Source organism: Somniosus microcephalus, chromosome 19 (genome assembly GCF_052327205.1).
Source record: "Somniosus microcephalus isolate GS21.2 chromosome 19, FLI_Smic_1.0, whole genome shotgun sequence".
Taxonomy (NCBI): domain Eukaryota; kingdom Metazoa; phylum Chordata; class Chondrichthyes; order Squaliformes; family Somniosidae; genus Somniosus; species Somniosus microcephalus.
The window spans coordinates 77885863-77898141 of record NC_141005.1 but is presented as its reverse complement, the minus strand read 5'-3'; the positions used below and the strand labels follow the sequence as shown (position 1 = coordinate 77898141).

The window sequence follows — 12279 nt, the reverse complement described above, 5'->3', positions numbered from 1 at the left end:
GGCCAGGAACAGGATTCTCAAGTGATGAAGCATGACTACGACAGACGGCCTTTTTAAAGACTTCTTCCAGTGTCATCTGTCTCATTAACATTGGTTTCTGTCTAAGCAGTCTCGCTTTAATTGAGTAAACTTGCATAATCTCTTGCTCACTGATAAATGCACGTTGTTCAAGGCCAGCAATTAACTGATCACACATTGTCACCATATCGTCTATGGGGATTTTTTCACCTGTGTTCACAATGTCATCATCATCATCACTACTGTCCTCATGCTTGTCTTTATTTAACACCATTTCAGCAATTTCCCCATCACTCAGCGAATTCACAACAGGTGCATCATTGTCAATGTTCAGCACTTCTTCGATGTCGGCTTCCTCTAACGTATTTACACTTTCGGATGATAAACCTTTGGCGTAAGTGAGGAGGTTTGATATCATCATCTTCTCCTGACTGACAGGAAATCCTTCAAACTCTTCATCTGCAGGTCCATCTTCATGAAGCATCGTTGAAGGCCAAAGTCTGTGCCAAGCATTTGTTAATGTTGGTTTGTCAACATCGTTCCAAGCATTAGCAACTGCATAAATGGCATCCTTAACATTGAATTCTTTCAGGAAGCTTTGGATTCCTTCGCCTCTGTTGATTGCATCAAGCATAGAGTTCAAAAAAACGTCTTTATACTTGCTCTTCATGGAGCGTAAAATTCCTTGGTCACAAGGCTGTATTAAAGATGTCACATTAGGAGGAAAGTTAATGCCGAAAACATAACTTTTCACAAGAAGTTCAGGAGGGGGATGTGCGGAGCAGTTGTCCAGGAACAATAACATTTTGCAGTTTTCATCCAGTCCAACTTGCCTGCAGTGAGCTCGTGTCGCTGGTACGAAGTGGTTATTGAACCAGTGAGAAAATATTCCTCTGGTTACCCATGCTTTCCTGCTCGCATAATAATGCACAGGTAAATTGCATACACCTTTCAAACATCTCGGCTGTTGGCTTTTTCCAATCACTACCAACTTTAACTTGTGTGTGCCTGCAGCATTGGCACACCCAAGAACAGTCAACCTGTCCTTTAGCATCCTTAAAACCTGCTGGTGCACTCTCATCAGCCGTTGCTAATGTTTTTCTAGGAACGTAGTGCCAGAACAGAGCTGTTTCATCAGCATTGTAAATTTGTTCAGGACCGAGGTTTTCATCCGATATTATTTTTGCAAACTCATCTATGTAATTTTCAGCTGCTTCATGATCAGCAGAAGCTTTTTCACCACAGATTTTCAGATATTTTATACCATGACGCTTCTTAAATTTATGCAGCCAACCTTCTGAATATTCACACTCAGCTTCAATGTTCAGTTCTTCATGGTATATTCTAGCTTGCTTCATGACCATCAAACCAGTCAGTGGCACACGTTCACCTCTGCGTTGTCGAATCCACTCAATCAGCACACGGTCAAGATCTTCATTTTTTGCCCTATGCAATGTTTTCCTAATTTTCATTAGTTTATGGTCATCACTGTCAGTGTAAAATTTCAACAACTTGTCTTTCTGTTTCTTTAAGTCATATACGGTGGTACTTCCCACACCATATTCTTCAGTAAGATGTCGCACAGACACAACACGATCAAGCTTCTGCAATAACGCCACTTTCTGCGATATCGATAATGAGCGATGCTTCCTTCTCTGCTTCTCACTGTTACCCATTGGGGTATCTGCAGCTCTTTTTAGCATTTTCACAAATTGTTAAAAGCCAGCAAATATCTAAGAGAGCAGCAAATATCTCACAGAGCAGCATAACACCTGCGTGGGTCAAGCATTGGCAGCGTCGGGTCATGCTTTGCGCCACTTTCGGCTTTCAGAGGTTTTCTGGTTTCGGATGTGCGGATAAAGGCTGGTACACTATATCTTATCCGAAATGGGGGGAGGTCGGGGGTGGGGGTCGGCGGGGGTGGGGGTCGGCGGGGGGGTCAGTGGAGGTCGGGTTCGGCGCGGGGGTCGGGGGTCGTGCGCACGACTTACGCTGAGCGATTTCGGTTTTCAGAAGTGCGGAAAAATGCTACACTACCCCTTATCCGGCTAGGCCTGTAAGTCGTGCGCCACTCTGGTCATGTCGTGCGCACGACTTACGCTGACCGAAAAAACCTTCGGTTTTTAGAGGGTTTCGGTTTTCGGAAGTTCGGATAAAGGGTAGTCTACCTGTACAAAGACCCGTATTCTTACAAAATGCCTGCAAAATCCTCAAATTAGCAGCCATTCCAGAGTGGGAGTCACGAAGGATTGCGATATCGCCTGCAAAGACAAGTGATGAACAATTGATTACTCTGTTGTTATATTTCAATTCAACCCCTTTGCGCTTTCTAAAGAGCAAATAAGAGGGTCCATCGTGATATTAAACAATAATGGTGATAGTGGGTCGCCTTGCTTGACTCCCCTTTTAATATGGATGGGTTCTGTCTTGGTACTAACACCTTCTACCACCGTTGTATTATTGGTGTAGAGACTTTCTATTAGGTGAATAATCCTTTTCGCCACTCGCATCCTTTTAAGACCTATGGATAACATTTTATGACCGACCGAGTTAAAGGCTTTTGCTAAATCCACAAAAACTATAGCCAGTTCTTTTTTATTTTTCTTAGCCCCTTTGATTATGTTTTGAAGGATAGCAATGTTTTCATTGCACCCCGGGGTCTCAGCTATAAAACCTTTCTGACAAGGATTAATTTCCACTGCCTCTGACAATCTCTTTGCCATTATTTTAGTGAAGAGACGGAGCAACATCGGCCCGATTGTAATTGGCCTCCAATTTTCAATGTCTTTCAATAGCTCTGCCTCCTCGGTCTTTGGAATAAGTACAGTTCTACTTTGTTTTAAAGCCTGTGGAATAATAGATGCTTTCAACCATAGGGTGAAGAGGCGGGGAAGTAAATTTTCATCCTCTCCCATGATGTCCTGGAGATCATCAACCTTCATACCCTCGGGTCCGGCTGCACTCTTTTCTCTAATCTTTTTCAAAGCCTCTACCACCTCTTCAACCTTAATGACTTCCATTAATATATCTTGGTTAATAATCCCAGTGTATACTGCCGAACTCTTAATGTTCGCTTTATCATTTGGATATGACAATTTTGCTCTATAACAGTTTTGGAGTTCCTCTTTTGTAAGAGGACAATTTATTATAGCAGGAGCATCCATGATTTGTCGTGCTAATCTTTTTCTATCGTTATTATAGAGAGTCTGGGTACATTTAAATTTAGCCTTTTTTGAGGCCCATCTCTTCTTAACACCGGAATTTTGAGCTATCGCTATTCTGTGTTTCTGCTGAATGTTCTTGCCCGGCTTTTTCCTTTTTTTAACTGGGGAGTTTGTAATATATTTTTCCAACACCGTCTCTGTAATACTCTCAACTAGACCTATTAACAGGGCTCTCACCTCCTGGTTTTCGATCTTTTGGATCCAGGCTCGGACATTAAATGTACTAGTGGTTGGATCGGTAGTAATCGATTCCGCAGCTTCCATAGGCTCTGAATCATCGTCCAACGCCCCGCCATTGTTCGTGTTCAGAGCCTCGGTCGCTATTCTATCTGCTTCTTTTCGTATGGCACGTCGCTTGTCTGAAATCTGCTTATTTGTTTTTGATTTCATCTCAGCAATAAGTATATTAATATTTTTCTGACCTTCGAACTGATGTTCCAGTTTAATTAATAGTTCGGTTTCTTCTGCCAACCAAATCGATTGTCTACCAACCTTTTTCTTCGGAATAGACGCTGCAATACGTTTTCTATTCCTCAGAATCGGATGATTATGCCTCTCATGTTGACTGAGCCCCCTTTGAGTCGTGAATTTCATTTCACATACTTCGCAGGAGAAAACGCCATCGGTATTAGGCAACCCCTTGCCTTCACATTTGGCGTAATGGCAAGCTATTGAGTGATATTCGCCAATTTTATTACACTTCCCACATTTTGTTTGAAAATTATTAATTTGATGTTTTTTGTTCAAATGTTTTCCGAACAATCCAACTGTGTAAAATATTTCGTTACATCGACAGCAGAATAAATCGTCGATTGGATAATGTATAATTATTTCCGTCTTATGATTTCTATCTTTGCTAGGTTCTATACGAATGCCTTCAATATAGGTAACCTTACCTACAGCTATTTGATCTATTGGTGCACTGTCTGTAACCGTCTCCATTACCATTCCCGAGATCTTTTTAAGGCTAGTATTATAAAATATTTGCGTTGGGAGGGTGACGTTTGCAGCTGGGCCTTCTATAAAATTTAAGCCCTCTACGCTAACCTCCGTTTCATCCTCCCCAAATGGCCATCCCGTTCTCCTAGATCTAACTACCCGAACTGGGTGCCAATCGGGCAGATGTTCTAAACTTGATATTCTCAAATCCACCTCTAAGGTTTGAGTCGAGGAGGACGTACGTTTGGGTTCCACAGGCAGGTTCCCAACAAATGTGCAGCATTTACACTTTGCGGGGACTTTGTTTATCCGGGCAACGTCCCATCCGGATAGGGTAGGCTTTCTCAGGATACCCGACATTTTCTTTGTTTAACTGCCCCAGCCTGCAGAGGCCGTGATCTCCACAGATCACCCTCCCACTTGTATTCTTTGAAAGTCGATTTGGCCAACGACAAACGTTGTTACCGGCGGGAACCAGCGAGGAGGTACGACTCACTGTGAACGATCAGAATACGTAAGACGGTCACAGCTACATGTAACCAGACAGATTGACTTATCACTCAAGTGAAGAATCACTTAAGAGAGTCATAGTTACTCCCGCCACTTACCAGCTACTCACCAATCAGCTCCTTCTCTGGTTGTGACATCACTTCAGCTGTTTTGCAGTATTTGTTTTTGCTGGAGGTACTCTGCCGCTGCTCTGGTCTGCACTCTCTCTGGGCCTCCCACTTGATTTATACTCCGCCTCCTTCAAACAATTATTTGTACTTTTAAGTTTTGGTTTTAATCAGGTTAGCGCTGTGTTCTGGGCCTTATCCGGTGCTTTTAAGCCGCCTCTGCTGCCTCCGTTCCCACTCAGGTCCGCGCTGTGTCCTGGGCCTTCTCCGATGCTCCCTTTATGCTGCTGCCTCCGCTCCCGCTCAGGTCCGCGCTGTGTCCTGGGCCTTCTCCGATGCTCCCTTTATGCCGCTGCCTCCGCTCCCGCTCGGGTCCGCGCTGTGTCCTGGGCCTTCTCTGGTGCTCCCTTTATGCCGCTGTCTCAGGTCCGCACTCAAGTTTAACGGAGGGTAGAACTAAGGAGGCTGGCCAAGAGTGCATTGGAATAGTCAAGTATAGAGGTGATCAAAGCATGGATGAGGGATTCAGCAGCAGATAAGTTGAGGTAAGGGTGGAGACAGGCGATATTACGAAGGTGGAAATGTGCAATCTTAGTGATAGAACGGATATGAGGTAGGAAGCTCATAGGGTAGCGGTCAGTGAGCCTCAAGAGGTCATCATAGGGCAGCCATCCATAGAAGTCATCAAGTATCACACAGTACTGGCCAGAGTAGCCATCCCACCTGTTGAGTCTGTGTGTCCCAGTTATGTTTAGGATCAATCACTGGACACAGATAACAAGAATAACTTTTAACAGGTCTTTACTATTCGGAGGTCTGGGCTGAACTGCCCAGCAAATCCTTACACAACACTTATATACCGGTGTGGTCACCACCGGTATTACAGTATACAGCAGCCAAGAGAAAGTAGTACATCTCTTAAAGTAGTTCTCTGAAGGTGGAACAGGTTACATACACCACACCACCAAGGGCCACGGGGCTTATAATAAACATCATCATACAGGGAAGAGGCAAGTCTGGACTTGCCCACACCAGAATCACCAAAAAGGACATGAACATCAGTCTTAAAGTCTCTGGGAGGAATCAGTCCAGCCATCTGAACCCAGGCAGTCAGACCACGGTAGTATTTGATATACATCAAGGGGTAGTCCTCAGCGCACCTCTTCAAATTCCCACGAGTTTCCTTCAAGGATGTTACAACCTCTTCCAGGTCAGTGCGCTTTCCTTGGCCTTGCACAGCTCCAATCTCAAAAAAATCTCCACCTTTAGAACAGTAAACCTTATTCTCTTCATCAGTACCTCTGGCATGCTCAAAATGGGCCCGTGCAAGGAATCCTTTCACAAAAGTAAGTCGCACCTTCTTCCTTAGATTCACGAATCCGTGTAGGTGTGGGGTCCCATTTTCCCCAACCTCTTTCCCAACAATTCCATAGATGGTAGGAGACTCGTCCATTAGGCCTTTAGCGGCCGCATACTCCTCATCAGTATAGTTATTCAGTGTAAAACACCACCTCTTATGTGGGTTCTCTCGCCGAGCAGCCATTTTAGACAAATGGTGCCTGGTGCCGAAGTGGGCGGGTAATACTAAGCCGCTCACCTGTGCACCACCGGCAGGGGGCGCACAAGCGCGGGGAAAATTGCTCGCGCTGCCGCGCTCGCAATTTGACAATTGTATAGATATTTAAATTTCGCCGTCCAAGTGACGGCATATCCGGGGGTGGAGCCTTCCAGGAAAGGGGAGGAGCAATTCCAGGAAAAGGGGGAGGAGCCTTCTTGGAAATGTGACGTCAATGGAATTCCCCAAAGGGGAGGAGTATAAAAGTAGTCCCGGGCACCGTGATCAAATATGACAACAAGTTTGTGAACAGACTTGGTCAGCCTTAGACAGTTGTCTGGTGGAGAGATTGAATCAGTGAAAGGGAATGGAGTTTGTGGCGCGAACCGAAGGCAATGGCTTCGGTCTTCTCGACATTTAATTGGAGGAAATTTCTACTCATCCAGTGCTGGATGTCGGAGAAGCAGTCTGATAGTATAAAGACGGTGGAAGGTTCGGGAGAAGTGGAGCTGGGTATCATCAGCGTACATGTGAAAACTCACGTTGTATTGCCAAATGATGTCACCGAGGGGCAGCATGTATGAGAAATAGGAGGGGGCCAAGGATAGATCCTTGGGTGACAGTGCGGAATTGGGAAGCAAAGCCATTGCAGGTGATTCTATGGTTACGGCTGGAAAGATAGGAATGGAACCAGGCGAGTGCAGTCCCATCCAGCTGAACAACGGTGGAGAGGCGTTGGAGCAGAAGTTTGTGGTCAACCATAACCAGGTCCAGAAGGACAAGATTACCTTTGTCGCAGTCAACTAGGATGACATTTGTGACCTTGGTAAGAGCAGTTTCTATACTGTGGCAGGGACAAAGCCTGATTGGAGGGAATCAAACGAGGAGTTCTGCGAAAGATGAGCACAGATTTGGAAGGCATCCAAGAACTTTGGAGAGGAAAGGGAGGTTGGAGATGGGGCAATAGTTTACAAGGACGGAGGGGCCGAGAGTGGTTTTTTGAGGAAGGGGTAATAATGGCAGATTTGAACGAAAGTGGGACAATACCGAGAGAGCACCATTAACAATGTCAGCTAACATGGGAGCCAAGAAGGAAATAAAAACAGAAAATGCTGGAGAAACTCAGCAGGTCAGGCAGCATCTGTGAAGAGAGAAACAGAGTTAACGTTTCAGGTCGATGACCTTTCGTCAGAAGTGGAAAAAAGCAGGAAATGGAACAGATTTTTAAGCAAGTGTAGGGGCTGTGAAAGGGGGGAGGGGATGAACGAACAAAAGGGAAGGCCTGTGATAGGATAGAAGGCAGGAGAGGTTAAGAGACATTAAGAGATATTCAAGGCAAAAGGAGATGGTAATGGGACAGGTTAAGAAACAAGGGATGGCTCGAGATGAAGTGTAAATTGTGGTGGCGGAATGGAAGACAGCTGCCCTGTGGGAGAGAAGAACAGAACAAAAGTGTGGATAAAAAATATATATATGATAGGGGCCGGGGTTATGATCGGAAATTGTTGAACTCGATGTTGAGTCCAAAGGCTGTAAAGTGCCTAATCGAAAGATGAGGTGCTGTTCCTCGAGCTTACGCTGAGCTTCCGTGGAACAATGCAAGAGGCCGAGGACGGTGAGGTCTGAGTGGGAGTGGAGTGGTGAATTAAAGTGACAGGCGACCGGAAGCTCGGGGTCCCCCTTACGGACTGAACGGAGGTGTTCCGCAAAGCGGTCACCCAATCTGCGTTTGGTCTCCCCAATGTAGAGTGAGCAGCGAATACAGCATACTAAATGGCAAGAAGTACAAGTAAATCGCTGTTTCACCTGGAAGGGGTGTTTGGGGCCCTGGACAGTGGGAAGTAGGAAGTGGGGAGGTATCGGGGCGTGTGTTGCATCTCCTGCGCTTGCACGGGAAGGTGCCGGGCGAAAGGGAACGGGTGTTGGGTGCGATAGAGGAGTGGACTAGGGTGTTGCGGAGGGGGCGGTCCCTATGGAATGCTGAAAGGGGAGGTGAGGGGAAGATGCGTTTGGTGGTGGGATCACGCTGGATGTGGCTGAAATGGTGGAGGATGATCCGTTGAATGTGGAGGCTGGTGGGGTGAAAGGTGAGGACAAGGGGAACTCTATCGTGTTTCCGGGAGGGAGGGGCAGGGGTGAGGGCAGAAGTGCGGGAGATAGAACTGACACGGTTAAGGGCCGTGTCAACCACTGTAGAGGGGAATCCTCGGTTGAGGAAAAAGGAAGACATGTTGGAAGCACTTGTATGGAAGGTGGCATCGTCAGAGCAGATGCGGCGGAGACGGAGAAACTGGGAGAATGGAATAGAGTCCTTACAGGAGGCGGGGTGGGAGGAAGTGTAGTCCAAGTAGCTGTGGGAGTCAGTGGGCTTGTAGTCTTCTTATCGTGTCCATGGACAGTCCATACGTCGCCCAGCCAGAACTGGACACATTTTTGCGCCTTGTTGTTGAATTTGGCAAGATCTGCAACAGTGCAGGGTTCCTCTAACGATGGGCATTGCAGGAGATGTTGCATAGTCTGTGCCTCAGTTCCACATTCACAAGTTGTCGGGCTGGTTGAATATCCCCATTTGCTTAGTGACACCTTTGAGCAACCGACACCTGTCCTAAGTCTGTTAAGGCACTTCCAGGTTGCCCAGTTACAATTAGCTCCTGGGGGAAGGCTTTCATCAAGTAAAATTTCCATCGTTGGGGGTTGTTCAAGACTGGCGAGCCGGTCTTTCCACAAGACGATGCGGGCTTCAGATGAGGTTGATTGTAATGGAACAACACTGTTCATGAAGCTCTTTCTTGACTTTCGGCGGCTGGGTGTAGGTGTTTATGACAATACAGAGGGTGTCTCTCATCTGATGTTTGACGGTGATATACCTTAAATAACTACAGAGACTGGTAGTTATAACTCAAACAGTTGGCTTTTATTAGCTTAGAACTGGACAGAACAGAACACACATGTTAGCTCACAGACCAGCTTCTCAGAACTGCCAGGAGGCGGAGCCAGGGGCGAAGTAACAGTATCAGGACAATGAATGGCACAGCAGAGTGGTATACAGTACATCAGCATTCCTGGCCAACCAAGAAAGCCGCAGGGTTACAATAGATTACAGTAGGAAACTATACACAGGTAGAATAAGGTATATACTTATGACTTGTTTCACCACAGACGGAGTCGTTCTTTCTTGCTGGCTACCGTTCTTCTTATATCGGGGGGAGCGATACCCGCCAGGATATATAGGCTGTTGGTGTTTGTTGGTTTTAAGCAACCTGTGATAAATCGGCAGCTTGCATTCAGAACGGCATCCATCTTCTTGGCATGAGCAGACCTTTCCCATGCAGGGCAGGCGTATTCGGCAGTGGAATAGCAAAGAGCAAGTGCACTGGTTCGCAATGTTTTCGGGCTTGTTCCGCATCTTGTGTTAGTGAGCTTATTCAGGATGTTGTTTCATACGCTCACTTTTGCCTTTGTCTTCTCGATGTGGTTCTTGAAGGTGAGGCATCGGTCAAGGGTGACTCCTAAGTAGATAGGGTGCTCGCAATGCGTCAGTGTTGCTCCACACCAGGTTACTTTCAGCTGGCGTTTGGCTTCACGGTTTCTGAGGTGTAATGCACAAACTTGCATCTTTGATGGGTTTACGCGAAGGTGGTTTTCTTCATAGTAGGATTTTAGTCCCTCCAAGGCCTCAGAAAGCGTTTTCTCCACAGTCTTATAATCAGTGCTTTGGGCAGTGACACATAAGTCATCAGCATATATAAAACGGTCATTCGTGTAGATGTTGTACAGCAGCGGTGCAAGCACGCTTCCCTGAGGAAGACCATTCTTCTGAATACGCCACCTGCTGCGCTTCCCATCTAGTTCAACATAGAACCGGCGATTCTGAAGCATGCTTTCTAACAGCTCTGTTAAGTGAATCTCTTTTGTCATCTCTAGAATCTTGCAGAGGAGACGTCTATGGTTCACTGTATCGTATGCTGCTGACAGGTCTACAAAAACAGCACCTGTTACCATCCCTTCCTCAAAATCAGCTTCGATGTGTTGTGTGAGGTTGAGCAGTTGGCTTCTTGTTGATTTGCCGGGGCGGAAACCTGCTTGCTCTGGAATGATCTTCTCATCTACAGTTGGTGCTATCCTATTGAGTATCAGGCGTTCAAACAGCTTATAGGTGTGGCAAAGCAGTGAAATTGGCCGAAAACTCTTAGGATCTGAGGGATCTTTTCCAGGCTTTAATAGTGCTATTACATGTGCCTTCTGCCAGATATCAGGTAGCTTGTGTGTTGCCAGACAGTGGTTGAACAATTGTAGGAGCCATTTCTTTGCTTTCTGTCCAAAATGCTTTATCTGCTCCGTTGCTATGTTGTCAAGACCAATTGTTTTCCCGTGTTTTAGACTAGATATACCAGTTTCCAGCTCTTCCATGGTGAATGGTCTAGTGAAGCCAGGATCATCGCTGTACTTCTTCCTATCTAGTTGTGCTCTTGGTTGTTTCTTGTTGATTTTTCCATTTTGGAGCAACTGGTGTGCAACTTGGTTAGCAGACACATTTGGATGTTGGGCAGCTTTCTTGGGATCACCTCCAAGTTTGCGTATGAGAGACCATGCCTTCTTGCTGTTTTTTGTAGGATCTGTTGTCTCTATCAAGGTGTTCCAGGTGTTTTGACGTTCTTGAGAGATACTTAACATCACCCTCTCACCGGTAGATATTGTTTCCTCTGAGAAGGGGTCAGATTCAAACATTGAGACATACTCCCAGTAGAGTTCAGCATTCTCCTTGGTGAGACCAGGGATGTAGTGTACTCTGCAACCTTGGGGGATCTTCCTTCTAGCTGTTTTTTGGACAGCTTTTGCAAAGAGGTTGTAGTGCTCAGGTAGTAGTTTAATGCGTTTAACCTTGCGGTCAAGTGCTCGTGTAAAACCGTTCCAATCGGCCTTCTTGAAGTTGAAGCGCCTTTTGAATGGTACGACGGTTGGTAACACTGCTGCATTTACCTGACCGTTTGTCAATAACCTATCCCCAGAGATGGAGACGGAGAAGTCGAGGAAGGGAAGGGAAGAGTCGGAGATGGACCATGTGAGGGAAGGGTGGAAATTGGATGCAAAGTGAATGAAATTATCTAGTTCAGGGCGAGCGCAGGAAACGGCACCGATACAGTCATCAATGTACCGGAAAAAGAGGTGAGGGAGGGGACCAGAGTAGGACTGGAACAAAGAGTGTTCCACATATCCCACGAAAAGACAGGCACAGCAAGGACCCATGCGGGCTCCCACAGCAACACCTTTGATTTGGAGGAAGTGAGTGGAGTCAGAGGAGAAGTTGTTCAATGTGAGAACAAGTTCAGCCAGGCGGAGGAGGGTGGTGGTGGATGGGGACTGGTTGGGGCTCTGTTCAAGGAAGAAGCGGAGCACCATCAGGCCATCCTGGTGGGGGATGGAGGTGTAGAGGGATTGTACGTCCATAGTGAAAAGGAGACGGTTGGGGCCAGGAAACTGTTAAAGTGGCGGAGAGCGTCGGAAGAGTCGCGGATGTTGGTGGGAAGAGACTGGACAAGGGGAGAAAAAATAGAGTCGAGATAGGAAGAGATAAGTTCCGTGGGGCAAGAACAGGCTGAAACGATGGGCCGACCAGGGCAGTCCTATTTGTGGATTTTGGGAAGGAGGTAGAAGCGGGCTGTGCGGGGTTGGGGAACTATGAGGTTGGTGGCCGCGGGGGGATGATCTCCAGAGGAGATGAGGTCAGTGACAGTCTTGGAAACGGTGGCTTGATGTTCAGTAGTGGGTTCATGGTCCAGGCGGAGGTTGGAGGAGGTGTCGAAGAGTTAGCGTTCAGCTTCCGCCAGGTAGAGGTCAGTTCGCCAAACAACAACAGCACCACTGTAAGTGTAAATGAATTCACTCTCTTCTGTATAAGGTAAAAACACACAGTTTATTATACGAA

The 12279-nt window shown here is 46.5% G+C and overlaps 1 pseudogene across 1 annotated transcript in view; it reads left to right on the top strand.

Moving 5' to 3' along the window:
- The window catches only part of LOC147104936 (uncharacterized), a 108600-nt pseudogene that overhangs the window by 19158 nt on the left and 77163 nt on the right, over window positions 1-12279 (top strand). The gene's annotated exons all lie outside the window — the stretch shown is intronic.